Source organism: Humulus lupulus, chromosome 1 (assembly GCF_963169125.1).
Source record: "Humulus lupulus chromosome 1, drHumLupu1.1, whole genome shotgun sequence".
NCBI lineage: Eukaryota > Viridiplantae > Streptophyta > Magnoliopsida > Rosales > Cannabaceae > Humulus > Humulus lupulus.
Window position 1 is genome coordinate 123,670,558 of NC_084793.1, and position 26,806 is coordinate 123,697,363.

Genomic DNA, 26,806 nt, shown 5'->3' on the forward strand with positions numbered 1-26,806 from the left:
AACTCTTTGAAACTGTTCTCACATCGGTCTGTCCAAACATACTTTGTCTTCTTCTTCGTCAATTCTATCAACGGCGTAGCTATTCTAGAGAACGCCTCAACAAACCGCCGGTAATACCCTGCCAATCCTAGAAAACTCCTCACTTCAGAGACACTGTTCGGTCTAGCCAATCTCTCACTGCCTCAATCTTATTTGGGTCAACAAGAATCCCCTCCTTACTGAAGATATGGCCTAGAAATGTAACTTATGGTAACTAGAACTCGCACTTGCTGAACTTAGCATATAACTTATGCTTTCTTAACCGCTACAATACCAAACGTAAATGCTGCTCGTTCTCTGTCTCTGACTGTGAGTACACCAAGATATCGTCGATGAATACAATCACAAACTTGTCTAAATAATCCTTGAAAACCCTATTCATCATGTCCATAAAAGTTGCTAGGGCATTGGTTAATCCAAAGGACATAACCAGGAATTCATAGTGCCCATACCTCATGCGGACAGTGGTCTTTGGTATGTCTTCCTCTTTGATCCTTAACTGATGGTAACCTGATCGGAGATCTATCTTAGAGAACACTATCTTTCCCTGCAGCTGGTCAAACAAATCATCAATCCTAGGAAATGGGTACTTATTCTCAATGGTCAACTTGTTCAGCTCCCTGTAATCAATACACATCCTGAGAGATCCATCCTTCTTCTTAACAAACAACACCGGAGCACCCCACGGCGAGAAACTCGGTCTGATGAACCCCAATTCCAGTAACTCCTGCAACTAAATCTTTGACTCAGCCGGAGCCATTCTGTATGGTGTCCTAGATACTGGCTCCGCTCCTGGCACCAACTCTATAACAAAATCAATTTCCTACTGCGGCGGCAGCCCTGGTAAATCTGCTGGAAATAAATCTAGGAAATCACAAACCAATCTGGTCTCCCCCAATCCAGCCGACACAACCTTAGAGGTATCCACAACACTCGATAGGAATCCTATGCAACCTCCCTGCATTAGGTCCCCAGCCTTTAATGCCAAAATCATAGGTACCCGTGGTCCACTAACTATCCCCACAAATACAAAGGGTACCTCCCCTTCTGGTTCAAAAGTCACTATCCTACGCTTGCAGTCAATTGTCACCCCATACTTTGATAGCCAATCCATCCCTAGGATCATATCGAAGTCATCCATCGCAAGCTCAATCAGATCAGCAAACAATTCCCTACCATCTACCTCTACCAGTAAAGCTCTAATCCACCTCCTAGAGACTACTAATTCCCCAGTCGGCAATAAGGTTTGAAAACCCCTAGCATACAGAACACTAGGTCTACACAGCTGATCTATCACTCTAGCAGACACAAACGAATGGGTAGCCCCCGAATCAAACAATGCAGTATAAGAAGAACCAGCACTAGAGATCTGACCTGTCACAACTGAGGGGCTAGCCTCTGCCTCAGTCTGAGTCAAAGTAAACACCCTGGCAGGAGCGAGACTATCACCCTGCTTTGCCTCCTCCTTCCTGGCATATGGGTAGTCCTTCTTCAAATGATTTGCGCTCCCACAGATAAAGTAGGCCCTAATCCTGCACTCACCTTGATGTCGTCGTCTACATCGAGGACACACTGGGAAGCTCCTCTAGTTGTCACTTTCGCCCTGATGGCCACTAAAACCACCCCGTGCCCTCCTATCAGAACTAGGAGGAACAAAGGAGTCTAGGGCTATTCTCTTCTGCTCACCGGAGCCACCACCCCAGCTAGATCCAATAAAAGGAGGCACTGCCCTCCTGACATCACGCCTAATGACGTTCTCTCTCCAAATATGGTCCTCGACCCCCTCAGCTGTGAGGGCCTTGTCTACCACTTGAGCATAGGTAGTAGTATCTGGATCCAAAGTGATCTTCACATCATGGGCGATCATAACATTCAATCCCCGTACAAATCAGTCCCTTCTTGCCGCATCTGTTGGCACTAGATCTGGCGCAAACTTTGCCAAACAATCGAACTTCAGAGCATACTTTGTCACGGTCATCCGGTTCTGAGTCAGGTTGATAAACTCATCAACCTTCGCAGCTCGGACTGCCACACTGTAATACTTCTCATTGAAAATGTTCCTAAACTCCTCCCAGGTCATAATGGTCACATTCCTCCTCTGGACCACCACTTCCCACCAAATGCGAGCATCCTCTCTGAACATGTAGCTTACACAAGCTACCCTCTCGTGCCCATCAATCCTCATGAAATCAAGAATGGAGGGGATCATATTCATCCACTGCTCTGCCCGCAGTGGGTCTGGTCCACCCTCAAAGGTGGGAGGATGCTGTTTTCTGAACCGCTCATATAAGGGTTCCAACTTATTCTCCACAACAGGTTGAACTGGCGCTGGCGCCATAACTTGCTGAATAGGCAACCCTGTAACCTGTGGAGGGGCCTGCTACCTCAACTGGCGAAGTTCTTCCTTTGTTCATTGCAGCCTTGCTTCCATTTCGGCAAACATCTACTGCCAATTCTGTGGGGCAGGTGGAGGGTCCTGAACCTGGTTATCATCCTCGGCCCGACTGCCGTGGAGTCCAGATGATTGACGAAGCATCTCAACAAATATGCCTACAACCAATGACGCCGCTCATCAGGCATGATAACAACATCCAAAACCACCTCCCAATCACACCAGTCAACCATAAGCAATAATCCACATAACACTCAGAGAACATATAAGGGCCATGCCCTGACATCATGAATACATTAAATCATTCATCATGCTTTATATCAAATAATCAAGCAAGCAGGTCATTTAAGCACATATTTCAACATAATGGTCAATCATACCAACCAACCCTGAGTCGAGCTTGCAACTGATAGTGAGCGTACATGTTCGGTCATTCTCGAGAAAGAATAAACCTTGGCTCGCTCTGATACCAAGTTTTAACGCCCTACTGCCTTGGAGACGTTACTAAGTGAGTTTAAAAGTGCAATTTACTCGCTAATCGAGGTTTTAAGACAAAAGTGTAATTAAAGCATAATCAGAGTCATAAACTTGAAAATAAACCTTTCATTGAAAATTATAAGACATATAACATTTGGGATCCCAAAAGCATTGTCTAGAAATATTTACACCTCAAAATTTAGTTAGAGTCGACTAAGCGACAAAATTAAGGTTTTGTACAAATGTCTCTCAAAATACCCCTGGTCGTGACAGCCAGACAGACCGGACATGTACGCGCTGCCCATCCCGCTCGCCATACTCAAGGTTGATCGACTCTCCCTTTGCCTTTACCTGCACCACAGAGCACCCGTGAGCCGAAGCCCAGTAAGAAAACCCTCAGAAGCAGATAATAAACACATGTCAACCACTTAAAATAAAACCAAGCCAACACTAGGTCATACATATAAGGCCATGTCGTCCCAGGCGCTTTACCAGGCCCTGGGTTCATGGCCTAAACCGTAAGGATATCCCAGGTATCCCTCGGGGTCTTACCCTGGCAACTCGCAATCCGCGTGCCAAACGATGCTCCCAACCCCTTACCGTTATTGGCTTTCGCCGTTCCTGGCCTTCGCCATTCCATCATTAATATACATACATTAATTAACAAAACAGACACTTAAAACACATATAAAATCAATTCAAGAGCCACGCCCAGCAACACAGTCATATAGGGCCGAGCCCTGCAACTTAATCATATAGGGTCGAGCCCTGCCGTACAAGCTTTATGGGAACAGTAGTTTTCTTACCTGTGTCCCGAGGTTCCTAGGCACCAATGTCCTGAGCACAGTTCCCTAGTCCGAGCCTCGCCGAAACCCTAGTCACAACACATTAACGATTTCATCCATCAAGTTCTAACCCACTAAATGGCTTCGAGCCATAATTCTAATCTCTGGGACCTTGAATTTTATCAATCTGAGTGACAAAATCCATCCCGAGCCTTCGCAATTAAGTTCCCAAGTCAAAACCCACAAGTCACCCTGGACCTTGGGCTAGGGCCGTGACCCAACCCCTCAAGGGCCGCGCCTAGCCTTAAAACAGAGGCTAACACCTCCATGGACAGACACACGGGCCGTGGCATGCTTGGCCAAGCGCCGCGGCGCGCCTCGAGCTCCATGGCCTCCCCAGGCCTTGCGTGCACACGGGCCGCGACATGCCCCTCCTAAGGCCGCGGCCCTCGCCTCCAAACCCAGAAAAACACCATTTTTCCTTGCATTTCCTTCGAGCTAACACTACAAAAATCACCTCAACCCAACACTTAAAACCAAAATTTACACTTAAGCAACCTAAACATACCAACAAACTCAAGAACCAATTCCTACACCCATCAAGAAATCAAATCCAATCTTTGAATCCAAACCATGCACATCCTAAGAAAACCAGCAGGAATTCAAGAAAAATACTTATAATTTGAAGCTTACCCTTGCTGAATTATGCTTATGTGTTGATCCTCTAGGTTCCAAGCTTTAATTCCTCAAGACTACCAGCTCAATTCCTTAGCTTCTAGTTAAGTTCACCAAGATTTCCTTTGACACGCCTTAGAGAAAATAGAGAGAGAGAAGAGAAGACAACTTCAAGAGAGAGGGAAAGAAAGAGTCGGTTTCTGATTTTTTTCTAAAGACTTCCTAGGCTTTGTTTTATTCAACTTAAGCTTTAAGGTTACCTCAAGGCTTGGGTTACCAAAAACATCCCCGAGGGAAAAATGGTAAATGTTCCCCATACTCCCTCCTAGACATTCTAACCTCAAATATATCTCCGAATATTTATTTCCATAACCCGATAACCCCATAAAACGTCTAATACCCGTAATACCCCTCGACCCGCCCCGAGTCGAATTCTCAACTCCATTGTGACTTTTGACTAACGGCTCCCTAGGACTGTTTTGGATCGTGCTACATAGATATATCACAAATATATCACATTTATCACATTTATGCCCTCAACGGGCTAAAATCACAAGCATACCCCTACTATCCAAATGGGGCCCACATGCATATTTAATTCAAGTAAACATGCATCTCTACCACATATTCACATAAATTCACATATTATAGCAATAGTTCACTTATTGCCCTCCAGGCACACTAATCAAGGCCTTAAGCCTTATTAGCGAATTTGGATCGTTACACATACCCAACAATCCTCCTAATTTCAAGACCATCTTTTCCTTAACGAATGACCTTGCTCCCTCTTGCTTTTATTCCTTCCAGCGAACTCGTAAGTGTTTTTTTTTTTTATCAAGAAAGAGAATTTATTGATCACAACACAATACAACCAAACAATCCAAACGGACAAACACAACCACAGGCTCAATACCAGAACCCCAACCGTAAAAACAAAAGCTCATGGCCTTACATCACCTGAAGAGAAAAATAACTAAGTCTACACTTAATGTCTTTTTTAATCAATTCAACTACAGCCATAACACTAAGAGAGTAATTATGGACATAACAAATTTTTCTATTATGCCACAAATAATAGACAGTAGCTGAGAACACAGCCGCCACTATAGAGGCTCTAACCCCCTTCCTCATGTCTTCTATCCACCTGCACCAGTCCGAGAAGATTAGAGGCCACGCACAGCCTAACCAATCATGAACCTGATGGACAACCTGCTGGGAGAAGTAACAGCCAAAAAACAGATGACTGTGGCTCTCCTCACCTTGATCACAGACCGGACAAAGAGTTGAATCAAGAAGCTTAGCCACTCGTTGTAAATGGTCCCTTGTTAACAACTTAGAATTGACCGCTAGCCAAGTGATAAACCTATGCTTGGGAACACTCACTCTGTTCCAAACAAACTGCTGGTATTTGACAGGGATGTGATGAATAAGACCAGTATACAGCTGCCTAATTTTAAACCTCCCTTGACTTCCAGCTTTTTCAATCTCCTCTTGAGAAAACATCTTACGCAATTGACAGATCTTACGCCAATACCAACTGGTATCAGCCTTAAGTTGGTATTACCAAAAGTTTTGCCCCTTTAAATACACTGCATGAACCCATTTCTCCCATAAAGCTTCCTGCTGATGGCTAATAGCCCATATGTACTTACCAAGCATTGCCTTGTTCCACTTAGAACCTTCACCAAAACCCAATCCACCAAAAGCTTTAGGCAAACAAACCGTAGTCCAGGATGTAAGATGAAAATTGCTCCTTGTACCATTATTACCCCAGAGAAACCACATACAAAGCTTGTCAACTTCTTTGATTATACTTTGAGGCAATAAAAAAATATTCATTCAGTAATTTCTCAGCCCCAAAAGAACAGAGGAAATAAGTTGAACCCTCCCTGCATAAGATAAATGTCTACTAGACCAAGTGTGAAGTCTAAGCTTTATCTTTTGAGAATTTCTCCACAGTCAACCTCTTTCCATTTTGTAGGTCTCATAGGGACTCCAAGATACTTGAGGGGGAAGGTGCCCTCTTCTAACTGTAACAGTTGCTGTAACTGGCGTTTATCTTAAGCTGAAATACCACTAAAGAAAACTTGAGACTTGCAAAAATTGGCCTTCATTCCAGAACTGTGGCAAAAGTCTTCAAAAATCTGCTGAATATTCTGAACAGAGTTTCGGTTTGCTTTGCAAAAAATCACTAAATCATCAGCAAAACATAAGTTGATGATTTTGAGACTTTTACACATTGGGTGAAACTGAAATTCATGTTGCAAAGCACCAAGTTGAAGAAGCCGAGAAAGATATTCCATAACTAAGACAAAAAGTAAAGGAGAGATGGGGTCTCCTTGTCGAAGCCCCTTAACTCCTTGAAACCCACCCTGCAATCTACCATTCATCATAACAGCATAGGACGTACCTCTAAGACAAACCATCACCCAATTAATAAATCTTGTAGGAAACCTCAAGCTGATTAATAATCTCTCTAAAAAAACCCCAATCAATAGTATCATAGGCCTTACTAAGATCTATCTTCAAAGCACATCTCGGGGAAACATTCCTTCTATTGTAATTCTTAATCAAATCCTGAAAAATAAGGATATTATGAGCAAGAGATCTCCCTCTAATAAAAGCTCCTTGTTTGGGACTAATAATAGAGGGTAAAACTTCCGAAAGCCTACTGCAAAGCATTTTAGAAATGCACTTGTACAGAGTATTGCAGCAAGCTATAGGTCTATAATCTATTGCCCGGCTAGGGGAATCAATTTTAGGAACTAAAGCCAAAACTGTTTTGTTAAGCTCAGTCGGGATCCTCCCAGACGAGAAAAACTCCAACACAGCCACTGAAATGTCATCACCAATATGCTTCCACATAGCTTTGTAAAATTTTGAATTGTAACCATCTAAGCCTGGACTTTTTGTTCCCGGAATACTGAACAAAGCTTTTTTTACATCAGCTTTAGTGAACTTCCTAATCTCAGCTGCATATCAATGTCTAAGCAAGGTCCCAAATCAATGCACTCAGTGTTAACCAACCCAGTACCTGAACTATAACTACCCATATAACTTTTGAAATGATCAAGAAAGTGACTCACTACTGCATTATAATCAATAATAACATCCCCTTGGTCATTTAAAAAAGACACTATTCGATTCTCCCCCCTTCTCTTTTTGATACACGCATGAAAATAGGAGTTATTTTCATCACCCTTTTGAATCCAAGTAACCTTGCTGCGCTGAATCAAGTAACTCCTGTAACGAGTATAATGCTCATTATAGTGAATCGCAACATTCCTTTCAGCCTCCTGAGCAGAGGCATCCGAAGGATCTTCTTAAGCTTTAGTTAGAGCCAACTGATAGACTCCCTTAGCATGATGATAGCCCTGCTCAATATCCCCTATTTCCTGCCTATTAAACACTTTTAAAACATGTTTCAACCTTAGCAATTTCTTAGTCACTCCCAATAAACCCTTAGCTGTCATAGGCTTGAGCCAACTTTCTAGAACAGTTTCTTTAAACCTACTGTGAGCAATCCAGCAATTAAAGAATCTAAATGGTTTTACTCCCAGCTGCCCCACCTTAAGAGTCTTTATGAGAATGAAACAGTGATCGAAATGTACATCCCACTAAACCTCAGCAATAGAATTCGGAATAGAGTCAATCCACTCTTCATTGATAAACACATGATCAATTTTTGAAAACACTCTATCACCTCCCTCCTATTTATTAGATCAGGTAAAATTAGATCCAATACATTTGATAGTAGCTAGCTTAGATAAAGCTAGCCAAGCTGTAGAGTCCAGAATCTCATTGGCACTAACCACCTTACTTCCTGATCTGTCATCAAAGTTAAACACTGCATTAAAATCTCCCACCACCAACCAAGGCTAATTCGAAACTTGAATTGAAGATAAACCCCTCCACATTTCCAACCTCTCAATCATAGTGTTAAAACCATAAACAAAAGTGATAACTATTTCCAGTTGTAAGCTAGAAAAAGTAACCAAACAGTGAAGAAATTGCTTGTGTTCCAATAACACTTGAACCTTAACAAAAATTTTCCTCCATGTTATCAATATCCTGCCCTCAACAACTAAACTATTATAATGATCCCAGCCAAAAAACACTTTGGACATCATATCATTAGCCTTATCCATCTTCAATTTATTCTCTAATAAAGCACAAATACCCACTTTATTTATCTTTAAGAGACTTAGCATAGCATGTTGTTTGTCTCTCTTATTCAACCCCCTTACATTCCAACTAAGTACATTTGAGCAATCCATCAGAGTTTGAGCCAAGTAAAAACTCAAATTTTCCGCTATTTCCTGTTCTTGAAGCACCTTGAACACATTCTGTTTGCTGCCTACATGAGAGTTCATAGACTTGCCTCTGCTCTTAGAATTCCCAACTTTCTTAGGTACCTCCCAGTTTTGTTTATTGTCCTTAGTTCGTGTCACCTGCTGGACCTGTAAACAGCTCTGAGTTTTAGTAGTCTCAACACTTTCTAACCCAACTACAATCTGCTGAGCTTTCTCAACCTTAGGAGCCTCATTAACACCAGATTTTTCTTCTGTATTAATCTCGGCTTCACAAACACTAGGAGCAGACCTAGTAATTACCTTATCTGTCTTATCCTTGGCAACCCAAACCTTAGAATCAGATTTCTTACACTCAGCTGAATTATGCCCAAAGCCCTTACAATTCTGGCATTTTATAGGGAGCCATTCATATTCCACAAATTGTTCTTGAATTTGACCCAGCTCATTGACAAAATGAATGATAAAAGGAGGATCATCAGTGATCTCCATTTCAACAAGAACTCTTGCAAACCTAATCATAGACCTATCATTTGTGAACTTATCCACCATAATAGGCTTCCCTATTGTACTAACCAAGGCACTGAGACAATTTTTCCCCCAATATTGCAGACCTAAATTTGGTAGTTGGATCCACAGAGGGACAGAGCGAACTAACCTGATATGTCTAGATCTTGAGTCCATGGTCTCACTATGACTGATTTCTGATCAAACTGCACAATACCATTCTGCAATACAAAATCTCTAGTAGCCTCATCATTGAACTTGACAATGGTGAGACCCATATGCATCCTCACTACTCGTTCAATACCCAGGTGACCCCAAATTCTTTTGACAAACCCTTCAAACACAGCAAAAGGGGCATTGGCTCCCAAAACCATACATATCACAACTTGTTCAGCAACCTCGTCCAAATCAATTTGGGCTACTTTCTTCCCATTTTTCAGCAATGGCTCCTCATAATGTAGTTTAGACGCCTCATTGTTAAACAATTTACCTCTGAGATTCGCCCAATGAGATTGAGCAGAAGAATGAAAGGTCTCATTCTCCTCAATCGTGTCTGTATTCCTTACCTTCTCTTCCTTCACCTGGTGAATCGGTTCACCATCACTAGCCGGACCCAAAGAATTCAACCTCTGTATACTTTCCGTCGAGAGTGAAGGCAAGACATCCTCTGCCTGAAGATTAGTTTGATCCTTCAAAGAAGATTCTGATAATGGCATAGATCTAATGGCCTCCTCAGTCCTTGTTCTTGATGCAGGCTTTCGAGTAACCTTCTTCTTCTTCATCTTGGAGAGAAGAAAGGATCCTACGCACGCCCCTTCAGAAGAATATAATTGCCAAAGATAACTCGTAAGTGTTTTGCCATACTCATTTTTTATTTTCTTTTTCTTTGGTTTTTTGAGCTCGAAATGCTCACTCAACTTTTTCCTGTAGCCAACTACCATCGATCAGTACCGACCAAAGCCATGAAAGAACATAGGGAAGCAATTATTAAACTCCCTTATGGTCGACGATCTCTCACCTACCTCCTCCACGAGGATTAGCTCCGAGCTTGTGGTCTCCTAGACGAAGGCGAGTCCACTGATGACTCAGGAATTCGCAAATATGAAAGATGGGAAGACGGCCCAATCCCCACCACCAAACTTCCTTCCAGGAGAAGACAGCTTGCAAGCCCATGTCTCGGTTCCCCGCCTACTTGAGCAACCAGGCTCAGACAATGAAGCTCACGACGAGGCTTCGATGAGCGTGGCAGATGGAGGTAAAGTAGTGCTGGACCTATCCACGTGTTCTCCCACTCTTCTTTGATATGAACCTGATGTAATGGTTCTCTTTAAGGACCCCAAGAACTTCATGGCCTGGTCGAGGGTAGAATTTAGAGTCCATAGGTTCGATAGTTGGTTAGGGAAATACCAAACTATGTACAGTCTAAATGAAGTCTGGGATGGGTTTGTTATCCAATAAATTAGCATTGGTGACGTGGCAATTAATCTCTTGACACGTGTCTAATACCTGGAAGCGTCTGCTAGAGTATCGACCAGGAGACACAGTAGGAGCAAGGCAAGCCTGTCTTACCCGCGACCAGTCTGGTCGGTAGTTCCGCATACAAGGCAACATTTATGGGAAGATCTTTATGAATCCCGAATTTATCTCATACAATCTTCTGGATACCCGATTATTCAGGGAAGAATATCTGTAACAATCTCTTATAACCCTCCTTGAGCCTATAAATAGCAAGAGATAGCTCAAAGGAGGGGACCTCTCTCACTTTTTAGTCATTCAAAACTATAGTAATTTTCCGAGTAAATTTGTATTGTTCTTGAGAAGAAGGTGAAACTCATTGAACCCTGGTTCCTTGATCATCCTTCTGATTTTACAGCAATATTATTCTAAGTGGACGTAGGTCATTACCAAATCCTGGGGCCGAACCACTATAAATTATTGTGTCTTCTTTACTTTTGTCATTGCCTTCTTCTCCATACATCCGTCCATATCAATCACGTTTTGACTCCGTGTCAGTTGGCCAATTCTTGGGTCAACATTCTGGTGCTTTCATTGAGAGATTGATTTGTTGCTGTTAAGAAAACCAATGGCTAAAGCAGGAAGGAAAACTGGCCAGGCAACCGCCACTGCACCGTCGAATCCACCACCTCTTCCTCCCCCTGCAAGCATGGCGGAAGATGAGCCGCAACTAGATTTTGAAGAGGAGGAAATGGACGATGCAACGCTGAAGAGCACCCTGGGCGCGTTGCAGGAAGAATTGGCTAGTTTGAGAGCCAATCAAGAGACTGCCGCAGAAGTTATGGCGCGGAAACAGTAGGAGATTGATCGACAGCGTGCGGAATTGAGCGAGAGACAGGCGGAGGTGGATCGCCGCCAGACTGAAGCCATGGCCGCCCTCGAAGCAGCCTTGCTGTTGGCTAGAAATCAGGCCGCACCTGCCTCGCAGCCTGACCAACCCACGAATGGTCCACCCCATAAGGGTCCCAATCCTAGCCCACCAGTTCAACCTTCAAGTCCGCAAAGGCCCGAGCAGCCTTAGACGCCCCATGACGATGTCCCGTTGGACCCTGAGGCAAATCCACCATCCCAAGCTGCTCGGGGTAATCCCCCGCAGCAAAGGCAGAATAGGACCGAGCGTCAGCCTCGTAGTCCTAGGCACCATGAGAATGACAGGCCAAACCAAGCGAATAGAGGTCACTACCCCCTGGTAACAGGAGGGACTCAGAGCTAGGCTCTGCGGTTCGTGGACCCCCATGGCATAACGATGCACGGGGACACCGCGACCAGCACAGGCCACCCTCTAACGCTCGGGGCTTTTCTGCCAGAGATGGGAATAGAGGGAACAGTCAGTCTCACCACAGCCAGTCAAGGTTCAGAGATGGCCATGGGTATAATGAGGCTGACTCAGGCAAGGGAAACGCTGGTGGGAGGAATGGAGAAAGAGGTAAAGGCAGGAGCCAAATACCTCAAGGTGACCAGCCAAATAGACAAGATGCTGGGGGGCAGCCCAGACAAAATAATGTCTTCAACCGGCTCGGAGGTAGCGAGCAGCGAAGAAGAGAAGAGGACCTGAGAGATGTACTCAACGATCGTCGAGAAAGGCACGGCGAGAACATCCCCCCAGCCACAGAGGCCACTGGAATTCCTGCCGCAGTGCAAGCCCAGATAGACGCACTCAATCAAGCTGTGCAGCAGCTGGTCAGAGGAAGAACTTCCTATATCGACCACGACAGGAGAAAGGGTACTCCTTTCGTCCAGAGGATAGCTAACGCCGAAACACCTAGCAAGTTCAAAATGCCTACGCTCCCGAACTTTGATGGATATGGGGACCCAGTCTCGCATGTGAATAAATTTGAGATTCAGATGGACATTCAGAAAGTGTCCGAAGACGCTCGGTGCAGGATCTTCCCTGCAACACTTTCTGAAGCAGCGCAGGAGTGGTTCTTTAAGTTCCCCCCTGCAAGCATAGTTTCTTGGGAAATGTTCGTAAGGGAGTTCTACGGACAGTTCTATGCGGGTCGTGTGCACCCGACCGAAGCAAACCAGCTGGTCGAGATTCGCCAGCAGGACGGAGAGTCAGTGAAGGATTACGTCCAGCGCTTTATGCGAGCGGCAGCTGGAGCAAAAACAGTAGGAGACGAAGGCAAGATGATGGCCATTACCGCAGGGGTAAAGCGTTGCTCTCCCCTCTGGAAGAGTCTCCGAAAGGAAGGAGTTAAAACAACCCAGGAGTTCCTGGACCGAGCTGACCGATACATCAAGCTCGAGGAAGCCATTGCTGATGATGGAAAACCCTCGAACAAGGGTAAAAAGGCCGCCGAACCTGCCAAAGCCGCCCATGGTTCCAAACCTAATGGCAACGACAAAGGCCACAGAAACGGCAACAGTAATGGCAAAAATGGTGGGAAACGGCCGTATAACGAGCCTTCCACCTCCGACAACAAACGAGCCAAGGGTAATCGTTATGAACCTAGGTTCACTAACTACACTGCCCTCGTCGAGTCTCGGGGAGAGGTTTATTAGGCCACAAGCTCTAGTGTGCCTTACAAGAAACCGGGACCCATTCGAAAAGACATTTCGAAAAGAGACACCACCAAGTTCTGTCGTTACCATAACGACTACGGACACGACACTAACGAATGCAACCAGTTAAAAGACGAAATCAAGTTCCTTATTAGACAAGGACACTTAAGAAGATACGTACGGGCCTCGGGAACTTCCCAACGAGAAGCTCCAGGTGGCAACGAGCAGGCTTCTACACGCCAATGCTCGCCCCCATTACAGCGTGCCCCCGTGGCCGGAACACTCTTAACCATCTGTGGAGGCCCGCACCTCGCGGGAAATAGCGGAAAGGCCAGAGAACGATACGCTCGAACTCTACGTCACGACCAGGACATCGAGATAATGACTGTGGAGGACCGTGCACAGAAAAAGGCTCGCTCAGAGAAGGGTGAGATAACCTTCTATGATAACGATTCCCAACACGTCCGGTTCCCACATTCTGATCCGCTGGTCGTGGACATCCAAATGGCCAATATGATGGTAAAAAGGGTACTGGTCGATACAGGAAGTTCAGTGAACATCCTGTATAAATCAACACTGGATTGCATGAAGTTGTCCGTAAAAGACTTGGAGCCCTGCAATCAAACCATATACGGCTTCTCTGGAGAAGGACTCGCCCCTGCCGGAATGATCAAGCTTCCAGTAACGACGGGTACAGCACCCGCAACAAGGACATTACTCACCACTTTTGTAGTGGTCGATTTCCCTTCGGCATACAATGCTATTATTGGAAGGCCCATACTAGTTGATCTACGGGCCGTCATCTCTATGTGGCACCTAGCCATGAAATTCCCGACGGACGCGGGAGTAGGACGCGTCTTAGGAAACCAAAGGGAAGCCAGGGAGTGCTACAACGCCTCGATCACGAAGGCGAAAAGTGGGACATCGAAGAGCACTACCCCAGATCGATTGCAGATGGCAATAGGCACGCAAGCCCAATCCGGTGGTGAAGTCACCAAATAGGGTGTTGCCCATAGTGAGGATGGAGATTTGGATCCTCGCTTTGGGGATTTTGAAGAAAATGTTGGACCCGTCGAGGACCTGGAGGAGGTCCAACTCGATGAAAAAGACCCAACCAGAGTCGTAAAGGTTGGAAAAAACTTAGAGCCTACTATAAAGCTAGCACTAGTGGAATTCTTGCAAAAGAATTAGGAGGTCTTCGCCTGGACGCACAAAGACATGGTTGGAGTAGATCCTGCAGTAATCAGCCATGTCCTAAACATAGATAAAACCTTTCCACCCATGCAACAAAAGAGAAGGCTGCTCGATAAAGAAAGATCAAGGGCCTTGAAAGAAGAAGTCGAAAGGCTCAAGGAGAACGGGTTTATCAGGGTAGCGTTTTATCCGTCGTGGGTCTCCAATCCGGTGCTGGTCCCCAAGCCTAACGGCAAATGGCGGACCTATGTGGATTTTACGGACCTCAATAAAGCCTGCCCAAAGGACTGCTTCCCGCTCCCAAGAATCGACCAGCTGGTCGATGCGACTGCAGGACACGAGATCCTCTTGTTCATGGATGCATATTCAGGATACAACCAGATCAGCATGCATCCCCCTGACGAGGATCACACCAGCTTTCGGACCGATACGGGCTTATACTGTTACAGAGTGATGCCCTTTGGGCTGAAAAACGCAGGTGCGACTTACCAACGGCTAGTCAACCACATGTTTAAGGAGCTGATCGGTGTAAACATGGAGGTATATGTGGATGACATGCTGGTAAATTCTAAGAAGGCAGAAGGACATGTGAGGGATCTACAAGAATGCTTCGATGTGCTAAGTAAGTATCGAATGAAGTTGAATCCCCTCAAGTGTTCCTTTGGAGTCGGATCAGGGAAGTTTTTGGGTTTTATAGTAAATTCAAGAGGAATCGAGGCCAACCCCGACAAGATAAGAGCCCTGATCGACATGAAGTCGCCAGAGAGGATTAAGGATGTACAAAGTTTAACTGGGAGGATCGCGGCCCTGAGTAGATTTATCTCAAAATCAACTGACAATTGTGTCCCATTCTTCAATCTACTCAGGGGGAATAAGAAATTTGAATGGACGGGAGACTGCGAACAAGCATTCCAGGCCTTAAAAACTCATATGGCGCAACCTCCCATCTTATCAAAACCAATCGAAGGAGAAACTTTGTATATTTATCTGGCAATTACCGAAGTTGCTGCTAGTGCGGTACTGGTACGGGAGGAAGAAGGCGTACAGAAAGCAGTCTATTATGTCAGCAAAAGGTTGATCGGTGCGGAATTAAGATATCCGCCAATCGAAAGATTAGCATATTGCTTAATTCTAGCCTCCAGGAAGTTGCGTCCTTACTTCCAAGCCCATCCTATCACAGTTCTAACCGACTAGCCCCTTCGGCAGGTCCTCCAAAAACCTGAGGCGGCTGGAAGGTTGTTAAAATGGCAGTTGAACTAGGGAAGTTCGATGTAACTTATTCACCGCGGGCAGCGATCAAAGGACAAGTTTTGGCCGATCTTGTCGCGGAGTTCACCGAACTCCCAGGCAGTGAGCAGAGCGAACAGCCTGAAGCGCCCATGCCTCAAGACAAAACTCCTTCGTGGAAGCTATTCACGGACGGTTCATCCAACGAATCCCACGCTGGAGCAGGAGTGATATTGATAACGCCAGAGGGGCATCGATTTCACTATGCAATCAGGTTCGACTTTGCAGTATCAAACAATGAAGCGGAATACGAAGCGCTCCTTGCTGGATTGAGAATGGCCAAAGATATGAACATAAATACCCTTGATATTTACAGTGACTCTCAGCTAGTCGTAAATCAAATCCTAGAAGAATATCAAGCGCGAGGATTAAAGATGATGGCCTACCTGAATAAAACGAAGGATTTGCTAGCCCAGTTTACAAGGTACACCCTCCAGCAAATCCCGCGAGACCAAAATTCGAATGCAGACGCCTTAGCTAAACTCGCGAGCGCGAAGGACGCTGACACTTTGAACATTGTGCCAGTGGAAAGATTAAGCAAGCCGAGTATACAAGCAACTGAGTCCAGTATGGAAATTCGAATGGAAGATACATGGATGGCGCCTTATCTGGAGTATCTGACAAATGGTGCACTACCAACAGATAGAAATAAAGCCAGGACTCTGCAAAGGCGAGCCGCTAGGTACATACTGGTCGATGGTATTATGTATCGAAGAGGATATTCAATGCCACTGCTCAGGTGCGTTACACCAGAAAAAGCTAAGGAACTCATGAAGGAGGTGCATGAAGGCTTCTGCGGAGATCATGCTGGGGGGCAGAGTTTGGCCAAAAAGGTTCTAAGACAAGGTTACTTCTGGCCAACAATGAACGAGGATTCAATGGAGTATGTACGAAGATGCGACAAATGTCAGAGGTTCTCCAAGATCCCACGAGCAGCTCCGAATGAACTAAAACAGATGCAGAGCCCATGGCCCTTCGCAGTGTGGGGGATAGATTTGATTGGATCCCTGCCAACAGGGAAAGGAGGAGTAAAGTACGCAGTCGTGGCAGTCGATTACTTCACAAAATGGGCCGAAGCTGAACCACTCGCAACCATCACGACCAAAAAAGTTCTCGACTTCGTTATCAAGAACATTGTATGCCGGTATGGATTGCCCAGGAAGATAGTTTCAGACAACGGGACCTAGTTTGACAGTGATTTATTCACTGATTTCTGCGAAAGGCAAGGAGTCATTAAAAGTTTTTCTTCAGTCGCACATCCCCAAGCGAATGGGCAAGTCGAAGCCGTGAACAAAACTCTTAAGGACACCCTGAAGAAAAGACTTGAAGAAGCCAAAGGAGCGTGGCCAGAACAACTGCCTGAAGTCCTCTGGTCGTATAGAACATCCCACCGAACAGCAACCGGGCATACCCCATTTTCCCTAGCCTACGGATATGAGGCCATGTTACCTGTCGAGTTAGATCCCCCCTCACATCGGCGTTTGATTTACGACCAGGACGTAAACAGCCAGCTGATGATGGATTCCCTAGACTCGATCGACGAGATTCGAGAAAAATCTCAACTCCGAGTTGCTGCCTACCAGGAAAAAGTTGCCTGGTACTTTAACTCCAAAGTTAAAGAAAGAAAATTTAACGTCGGAGATTTGGTGCTATGACGAGTTTTCTTAAATACTCGCGACCCAACTGCTGGAGTGCTCGGACCTAACTGGGAAGGACCTTACCAGATTGAAGAAGTCCTTCACCCAGGCACCTACAAACTTGCATGCTTAAACAGAGATCTCGTTCCGCGCTATTGGAATGGAGAACACCTGCGCAAGTATTATCAATAAACAGCCCTTCTTAAAGGACTGGCTTGTTTAAATTTCTCTTTTTAATTTTTACAAGTTTTGCAAAGAGGGTTAGCCACGCTGTATGGCTAACTGCTCGTATATGTAAGATTCTATTTCAGAATCACTCGTAAAGACATGTTTAGTCCATTTTTAATACGAGATTATAAGGGACTGTGCTCAGCCAGTCATTCTTGCCAACCTTTGTGAATTTATATTTATAAGTATTTGTTCATTACGTGTGTTGTTTTGCTGTATTACAAGTATCCGTTTTACTACGAATAGGAACGATCGAGCAGGTTGTGGTCAAGGCAAGTGACCAAGGACCTAAAGCTCCTCGATCACTTGGGGGGCATATAAGGCACATCGATAGCAAAGCATACTTCTCAAGGTATGTAAACACATGAACAAAATAAGTGAAAGCATGCTACAGTACTTAGAGTATTTTTCAAAATTTGTGTTTGATAAATCATGGCAAAGTACTATGCTAAGTTCGGTCATACGGACAAATGTTATAAATATTATAACATCAAGATTTAAGCTTGGGTGTAATTGTTCAAAGTAAAAAGATTTGCTGCTCGTACAGCAAAGTTTAAAAAAAAAAAAAACTACTGTCTTTACATCACGACCCTTGGGTCGTATATCCAAGAAAGAAGAAAAAACAAATGAGAAGAATTCAAGAGGCATTCGGGGCTGGAGGATCCTGGGCAGCATCCTGGTTAGTCACGTCCTCAACAGCATCTTCTTCTTCCAAACCAGCGACTCTTGGAGTGGCAGGGGTCGCGACTCTTGCTTCCTCTTCGGCCAGTTGGGCAGCACATCGGGCTAGCTCCGCAGTTCTGACTTCCTCTGAAAGGTAGCTAAAGTCAGCACCCTGATTGTGTTTCTAGAAATTATAGAAACATCGGAGTGTTGTCCTCTTATACTTTTCCAGATTCTTGGAGTTGTCAAGCTCCAACTGCTTCACTTTGCCCTCGAGGGAAAGAATAGCCTTATCCTTGGTCTTGAGTACCTCCCCCAGATGCTTGATTTTGCGGAGATGGGTTTTGTTGAACTCCCGGTACTCTTGCCTCAACTTGACCGCTGCTTCCTTCGCAGCCTCAGCCTCGGACAGCTTAGTCACCGCTGCATCCCTCTCTCGGATCACCGCCTCCAACTCCTTAACATACTTAGCCTCAGCAGCCGAAAGCTGCTCGGCCGCCTTCACCTGATACCTCTGGATGGCTTTTGCCTCGGCCTGCTCGATGTAAGACTGGGCTCGAGTAGGAGCAGCAATGGCAGAAAGTAAGGCCTGTGCACGAAGAAGAAGAAGTTAGAACTTATCACAAGGACTAAAAAACTAAAGACTCGAAGAATAAAGAAACACTTACGCTGGAGATTTCGTTCAAAGCCCTGTTCATGATCTGGCCAACTGGCAGCTCTTCAGCTTGAACCATTGTGACCCTAACACGCTCGGCTTTGCCAATGCGGTCGAGGCGGTCCCTGGTGGATCGGATGGCACGGCTCATGAGTCTGGCCCCATGAGCCTCTTCACGAGAAAGATGCTCCCTGGCAGGCGCAGCTGGAGGATTCGGCCGAACAGGAGAAGTTTGCTGTTCAGAAGGAGCTGGAGGAGGAGTAGGAGTTTGGCCAGTCGGCGCAGGACTTTGCCCAGTAGGAGTACCCTGAGGAGGATCTTCTGGTCGACCCTTCTTAGCTGGAGGGCCCCGACTGGATTCACCGATTCTCTTCTTAGGCTTCTGTTGGAGTTGAGGAACTTCCTCTTCCTCCTCGGCCTGGTACATGTCGAAAATGTTGGGAGTTGACATATCTGCATGAAGATAAACATAGCAAGTTTATAAAAAAAAAAGAGGCAGGTGATAGTAAGTTAGACAATTGAAAGGAGGTAACAAAGTAAATACCCGAGCTACAACTACTGGTCGCTACACTACTGACTCTATTAGTTATATACTCATTATCTGGCATGAAGAAGTCTGATCCTAAGTTTGGAGCATATGTAAAGTTACCATCCCCGTCAAACAAGTGACAGGGAATCGGTAAACCATTTAAAAGCGAAATAACTTTACCATTATCGTCGGAAGATTCTCCCAAGTCAATAATGGGTTCTTTGGCCTTTTCTTTCCCCTTGCCTTGGGGAGCAGAAGGCCTTTCTGCGGAAGGGCTACCCGTGGGTTCCCTGATTGTAAGTCCTGTTGGCCTCCTCCTAGGAGGAGGCACAGGAGGTTGCTGCTCGGGAACCCCCTTGGCAGTGGCATTGCCCACCACGGGCCCTCTATTTTCATGGCGAGGAGCCAGGAGGCCAGAAGACCTCAAGTTCTTTTCGAGTGTCAGGGTCTTGACACATTTTGCTGCATCAGACATCCTGGCCAGAGTGTTAGACCTCGACACCGTGCTTGGTGTTGGGGTCGGACGTAACCAAGGGCCTGAAAAACAGATTAAGTTTAAGAAAAGATGAAAGGAAACACTTTATGTTAAAGCATCGACGAGACGAAGACAAATTTATACCTCCTCTCGCGAAGGCCAAGTTGTCACTGGTTATGTCCGGAGTAAAGAAGTACTCCTTGTTGTAGTGCCCCACGTTTGATATATGGGTTGTACCGATCAAGAACGTCCGGCCGGTCTCCTGGTAGCAGAAGTGGAAAAATCCCGTCCCGTTGTGCTGTGGGTTGGACTTGAGGTCAAAAAGATAGTTGACCTCGTGAGGAGAAGGTTCTGGCCATTTGTTAAGTTTGTACAGGACATAGAGTGCGGCCAGCATTCTGTATCCGTTTGGGGTTATTTGGAAGGGAGCGACGCCGAAATAATTGGCCACCCCCACAAAGAGAGGATGAAGAGGGAGATAAGCTCCCGCCTCAATGTGATACCGGGACCAGGCGCTGTTCGCCCCTCCTGGACGGTTAGCCCTCTGGTCTTCGGTGGGACGTATAATGGTTACCCCTGAAAGGGGGACTTTCCTAAAGCAGTTGGCAACCATTCGAAGGGTCACCGAACTGGCTGGGGGAGAATACCACTCGACATCAGGTGGATTCTGATGACGAGGACGAGCCCTAGTTTTGATATTAGGGTCAGGAACAAGATTTTCTCGACCGCTGGTCGAGGGAGCCCTAGCCTGCGAATCAGGCTGGGCAGGGGGAGTAGTGTTACTTTCAGACTCGGGCCTTTTCTTGCCAGAAGACTTGGAGCGGGCCATTGGAGAGGAAGGATGTGGTCTGGAAGAGGGTCGCGAGAAGGGAATCTCGTGGACACGTATAGCTGGTTGTTCTTCCCCCTCGAGCAGCTGGGCAAGAAGGTCGTCATCGATGGGTCTTTCACCTCCCCACAAATCTGGCATTAAAGTCTGCAAACAGAAGAATGGGGAGGTGAGGAAATAGAACTCTAAAAAGCTTGATAGAATAACGCTGGTCGAGTATAAAAGTTAGGCTTTTATACAACAGCATCCTATCAAAAAGCTAATTTTTCTATACGAACAGTTTGAAAAGTGGATCAAAGGGTGAAAGTAAAAAGTTTTTCTGTAAAAGCTTTTTCAACTCCCCTTAGGGCGGGAAAAATTTATTTTTCAACTGGCTTAAAAATCGAAATGTTACTTCGGTTTTATGTCCTAAAAAGCATGATCCTAGGTTTTTAAACTAACTCGTAACTCTACTACGCCTACAAAACATTCTGCCTATAAGCATTTTAAACTAGAAATAGAAAGAGTCAAATAGTATACCACCAGAAGCATGCATCACGAGAAATTAGAAGCATGGGGTTTCGAAAACTCACCAAGAAAAGTGATCGTGAACGCGGAAGAAAGGTCTTCGGAGATTAAAGAGTCCGCGGTCTGAGTCTTGGAAGTGCAGGAAAATGGTCTCTGGAGATGATGGAAGCTTCGGTTTTTAGGGTTTTCTGCAAAGATAATGGCGTGCGTAAAAAGAAGGAAGAGGCTTTGACGGTCTTATATAAGTTTGTCTCCGATATTAAAAAAGTGTAATCATTAGTTTTCCTTTTTCAAAGTATGGGGAAACGTGATGGCCGTCGAAATCGTTTCTGGGGAACTGAAAAGGCATGATTAGACAGAAGTGGGTTGCTTTTCTCGAGAGCACACAAAGGGTTCTGACACGTCAGGAAAGGTTACCGAAGAGTCGTTCGTTCAAAGTTTATTTACTATTCGTAGTAAATAAACTTTGGGGGGCAAATGTTATCCAATAAATTAGCATTGGTGACGTGACAATTAATCTCTTGACACGTGTCTAATACCTGGAAGCGTCTTCTAGAGTATCGACTAGGAGACACAGTAGGAGCAAGGCAAGCCTGTCTTACCCGCGACCAGTCTGGTCGGTAGTTTCGCATACAAGGCAACATTTATGGGAAGATCTTTATGAATCCCGAATTTATCTCATACAATCTTCTGGATACCCGATTATTCAGGGAAGAATATCTGTAACAATCTCTTATAACCCTCCTTGAGCCTATAAATAGCAAGAGATAGCTCAAAGGAGGGGACCTCTCTCACTTTTTAGTCATTCAAAACTATAGTAATTTTCCGAGTAAATTTGTATTGTTCTTGAGAAGAAGGTGAAACTCATTGAACCCTGGTTCCTTGATCATCCTTCTGATTTTACAGCAATATTATTCTAAGTGGACGTAGGTCATTACCAAATCCTGGGGCTGAACCACTATAAATTATTGTGTCTTCTTTACTTTTGTCATTGCGTTCTTCTCCATACATCCGTCCATATCAATCACGTTTTGACTCCGTGTCAGTTGGCCAATTATTGGGTCAACAGGGTTGCTGTCCAATATTGGACCAATGTTTATAGGGATTTAACAAGACTGTACCACACCTATAGAGAGGGAACCCCTTTAGAGTCATCAGAAGACAGGGGTATTTCTTGGTCCCCGAGCTCAAGCTCGACAAAATCTACCAGTTAGGTTTCTTTCCAGTTAGAGTCTCATTACTTATGATAACCTTAATCAATTACTGATGTACTTTCATTTTTTTACGTGATATAGATTTGAACCTAGACAACCTCCTCAATAAGGCCATTGCCTCGCGAACAAGAAAATGCCAACAAGCATCTTAGAAGGGAGGCCACCCCTCCAAACTCACCAAGAAACCTGAGGTGGTCCTTTTGGCATCGAAGCCGTCTGACCCGGGTCAAGTCATCAAGCTCCCAACACCCTCGGAAATAGTAAATCCTCCTCCTCCAGCTCAACCAAGTTGAGCCCAACCTCCCATTCGAGACTGCTTTCTTTTGATCTTGACCTACGTGCCCAAATTCGTGGTTGACGGTGCTGCCGGAACCCCTGAGGTCAACATTGGTTCTGATGCTTTGACTCACATGGGTCAAGGCTTTAACAACCATGGGGCTCCCCAGTGGGAGTTTCTGACTTCCTGCCAAGATGCCAACACTCTTTTCATAAGAGTGGGAAAATATTTTCTTCGGTTAGTTACTTTCTGCAAGCTCCCTGCTTCTGTGCCAACTTTGAATTTTTTCTTTCAACATTGGGTTTTCATTGCAGGCATTCATATCCTTTGTTTAGCATAATTTTATGCTAAATCGTGAGGTCACAATGAGCAAGGTGCTTGCCCAAGAGGCCCATGATGAGGACGACCTTAAAAAGGCTCGACTGGAACTTGAAGCAAGTGATGCAAAGATCAAGAGGATCCTGGAGCTTGGGACAAAGCCAAAGGCGACCCGAAAGGAAGTTGAGGCCAGGGAAACAGAGATCAAAAGAATCTAGAAGCTGAATGCCAAACTGGAAAAGGAAAAGAAGATGACCTTCAATTTCATTGAGAGCGAGAAGGCTTGTCTTCTTGAGGAGTTTAAGCCCAAAAAAGATCACGCCGTAGATATGGCGATGTATCAGATTTGGGCTAATAATCCTGACCACGATACTAACGTCCTCTCAGACCGGTAGACTGAATTTATTGCTAGGTGGCTTACTCAACTAGAGGAGGAGGAGGCCAAGCTCGATGCTGAAGAGATGGCGGAGGCGACCGAGCAAGCCGAGATTGTAGTGGATGGTACTGCTAATCCTTAAAGTTCAAGTTATGGGCTACGACCCACTTTTTTCCCTTTTAATTACATATTTATATATATAATTTCTTGTCTTTATGCCCTTGGGGAAAAGACAATTATAATCATGGGTTTTTTATATTTCAATGGTAGTTTTTATTTTTATGCTTACATTTTTTGCTCAAAACATTTATGCATATTGTCTACCTTGGATGCTTTTTCCTTTATCACATGCTCCACATTTCTAGCCTTGAAATATTTTGAGCTCGTGTATAAAGTACTATATTTGTTTATCTACACAAATACTAGTCACGCTTTAGCTCAAATTTCCATTATTCATACATAGTTCATTTGATTGCACATTTTTTGAATTCATTATACCCAAAATCGAATATTACTTTTAGCTCGTATCTTTGTTAAGAAATACTTATTGAGTATGTAACCCCATTAGTCTAGTTATCTCTTGCTTATTGATAGTAACTTTTCCTCATCCTTGAGTATGGTCTCGAGATTATGAGATCGAAACTTATTTGCAAAAAATTTCTAGCTTTGTCTCGACATATAAACTTTTGTTTGTTTATTTAGAATTCCAACTTGTGATCATGTCGATTAGGTTTTTCTTGTTTGTTCCAAACTTGTATAATTCATGTTATGTTATTGATCCATACACTGTTATTATTTACACTTTAGTTAAATTTATTTTATTTTTATTGATGCTACATTTTTCAAGCTTATGTTATTATTGTATACCACTTATTCCCCCTTAATATCCTATGATTGCAATCTTAGGTTATTGAATTTTGAGAGATTGCAAAAAGTATAACAATAATAATACACAAAACTATGAATAAAAATCAATGCTTTATTGATAAAAAGCTGAAATTAAATACAAGCTGGGTCAAAAATGAATAAACATCATTCCTGCATTACTAATAATAAGGACATAGACGTTCACCATTCCAAGCTCGTGGTACCAATTCTCCATTAAATCTCGCTAGTTTACAAGTACCAAGTCGAATGATGGACTCAATTTGGTATGGTCCTTCCCAATTAGGCTTGAGCGCACCCGTAGATGGTCTCGTATGGCCAAAAATACACGTCTAAGCACCAAATCTCCCAATCTAAATTTTCTGTCTGAGACCCTCTTGTTGAAGTATCTTGTAGCCCTTTCTTGGTATGGAGTATTCCTTAGTTGGGCTTTAACTCATTTTTCTTCATTTAGGTCTAGAGTTTCTTTGAGTTGGGATTGGTTTGAGGTCTGGTCGTATGCCAACGCGCCTTATTGTTGGGATTTCAACCTCAATAGATAACATGGCTTCGCAACCATAAGCTAGGGAGAAGGGGGTATATCTCGTTGAGGTCTGTGCTGTCGTTTTGTATACCCATAGGACTTGTGGTAGGTCCTTTGACCATCTTCCTTTAGCTTTTTCTTGCCTTTTCTTAATAGAACTCTTCAGAGTTTTATTTACTGCTTCGACCTGGCCATTTTCCTGTGGATGGGCCTTAGAGGAAATTTTTTTAATTATTCCATTCTTTTCACAGAAATATGTGAACAAATCGCTGTCGAACTGGGTCCCGTAATATGATACGATCTTGTAGGGCATCCCATATCTATAGATTATATTCTTCACCATAAATTAATAACTTTTTTTGTGCTGATAGTAGCTAGAGGCTCAGCCTCAGTCAACTTTGTAAAATAATCAACAACAACTACAACATATTTTACTCCACCTTTTCTGGTTGGTAGGGAACCTATGAGGTTGATTCCCCGTACCGTGAATGGCCACGGAGATATCATCATTGTGAGCTCGGTGGGTGGAGTTCGTGGCATCGAAGTGAACCATTGACACTTGTCACAATGCTTAACTTATTCGAACGAGTCTGCCTTAATGGTACGCCAGAAGTATCGTTGCCTAATAACCTTTTTCGATAGACTATGCCCCCCCACTGTGGTCTCCACAAAATCCTTCATGGATTTCTTCTAAAAAAATTCTTGCTTCGGGTGGAGTTACACACCTTAGTAGTGGCATGGAATACCCTCTTCTGTACAACACCCCTTCAAAGATGGTGTATCTTGGTATTTTATACATAAGTTTCCTAGCCTCATTTGGGTCTCCTGTGAGACTCTCGATTTTGAGGTAGTCAATTATAGGGGTCATCTAGGTAGGTTGCGAGTCAATCATGTTGAATTTTTCTTCCTTGGGTACGGTTATGCTTGGAACTAGTAGAAATTCGACCAGAACCACATTGAGTGTGTCAGGCTCTTTGGTTGTGACGAGCCCAGCCAGAGCATCCACATTTGAGTTTTGCTCCCATGGAACTTTTTCTATGGCATAGAATTCCAATTCCCCGAAAGTCTCCTTAACTTTCTCCAAATAGGCTGCCATTTTAATGTCACAAGCTTGATATTTTCATAAAACTTGGTTAACGTCTAATTGGGAGACACTATAGCAGTAAATGGCCTTTTCCTTGAGCTCAAAGGCTATCTGGAGTCCTGCTAATAGTGCTTCGTACTCAACCTCATTATTTGATGCTTCGAATCCAAACAGTAAAGCTAAATGAAAATGATTTACTGTTGGAATGATCAAGATGATTCCTGCCCACGATCCGTTCTCATTAGAAGATCCATCGACGTAAAGTCTCCATAGCTCGCGGGCTGGGGTTATCACTTCCTCATTGGTGATTCCCGTACATTCAACTATGAAATTTGCTAAGGCCTGCCCCTTGATGGATGATAGGTGATCTAGAAGTGCTCGAGTTCGACAATCCATTTTAACAATCTCCCGGAGGCCTCAGGCTTGGATAGCACTTGCCTTAATGGTTGATCTGTTAATACGTGTATAGGATGTGCTCAGAAAGAAGGTCGAACCTTTAGAGATGAATGTATCAAACACTAAGCCAACTTTTCCATTAATGCATATCTCCACTCTGCCCCCAATAATCTTTTACTTACAAAATAAACATGTTTTTGCACTTTCTTATTTGCCTGAACAAGTACCGTGCTGATTGCATGCTTGGTTGTGGTGAGGTATAAGTACAATACTTCCCCTGTGATTGGCTTAGAAAAGATTGGTGGTTCGGCGAGGTGCTTCTTAAGGTTTCGAAATGCAAGCTGACACTCGTCTGACCATTCAAAATTCTTGCCCCCTCGCAGAAGATTGAAGAATGGGAGGCATCTATATGTAGACTTCAAGATGAAACTACTTAAGGCCTCCATTCGTCCAGTTAGGCTCTAGACATATTTATGTTTTTGAGGTGAGGGCATATCGATTAATGCCTAACTTATCCGGGTTTG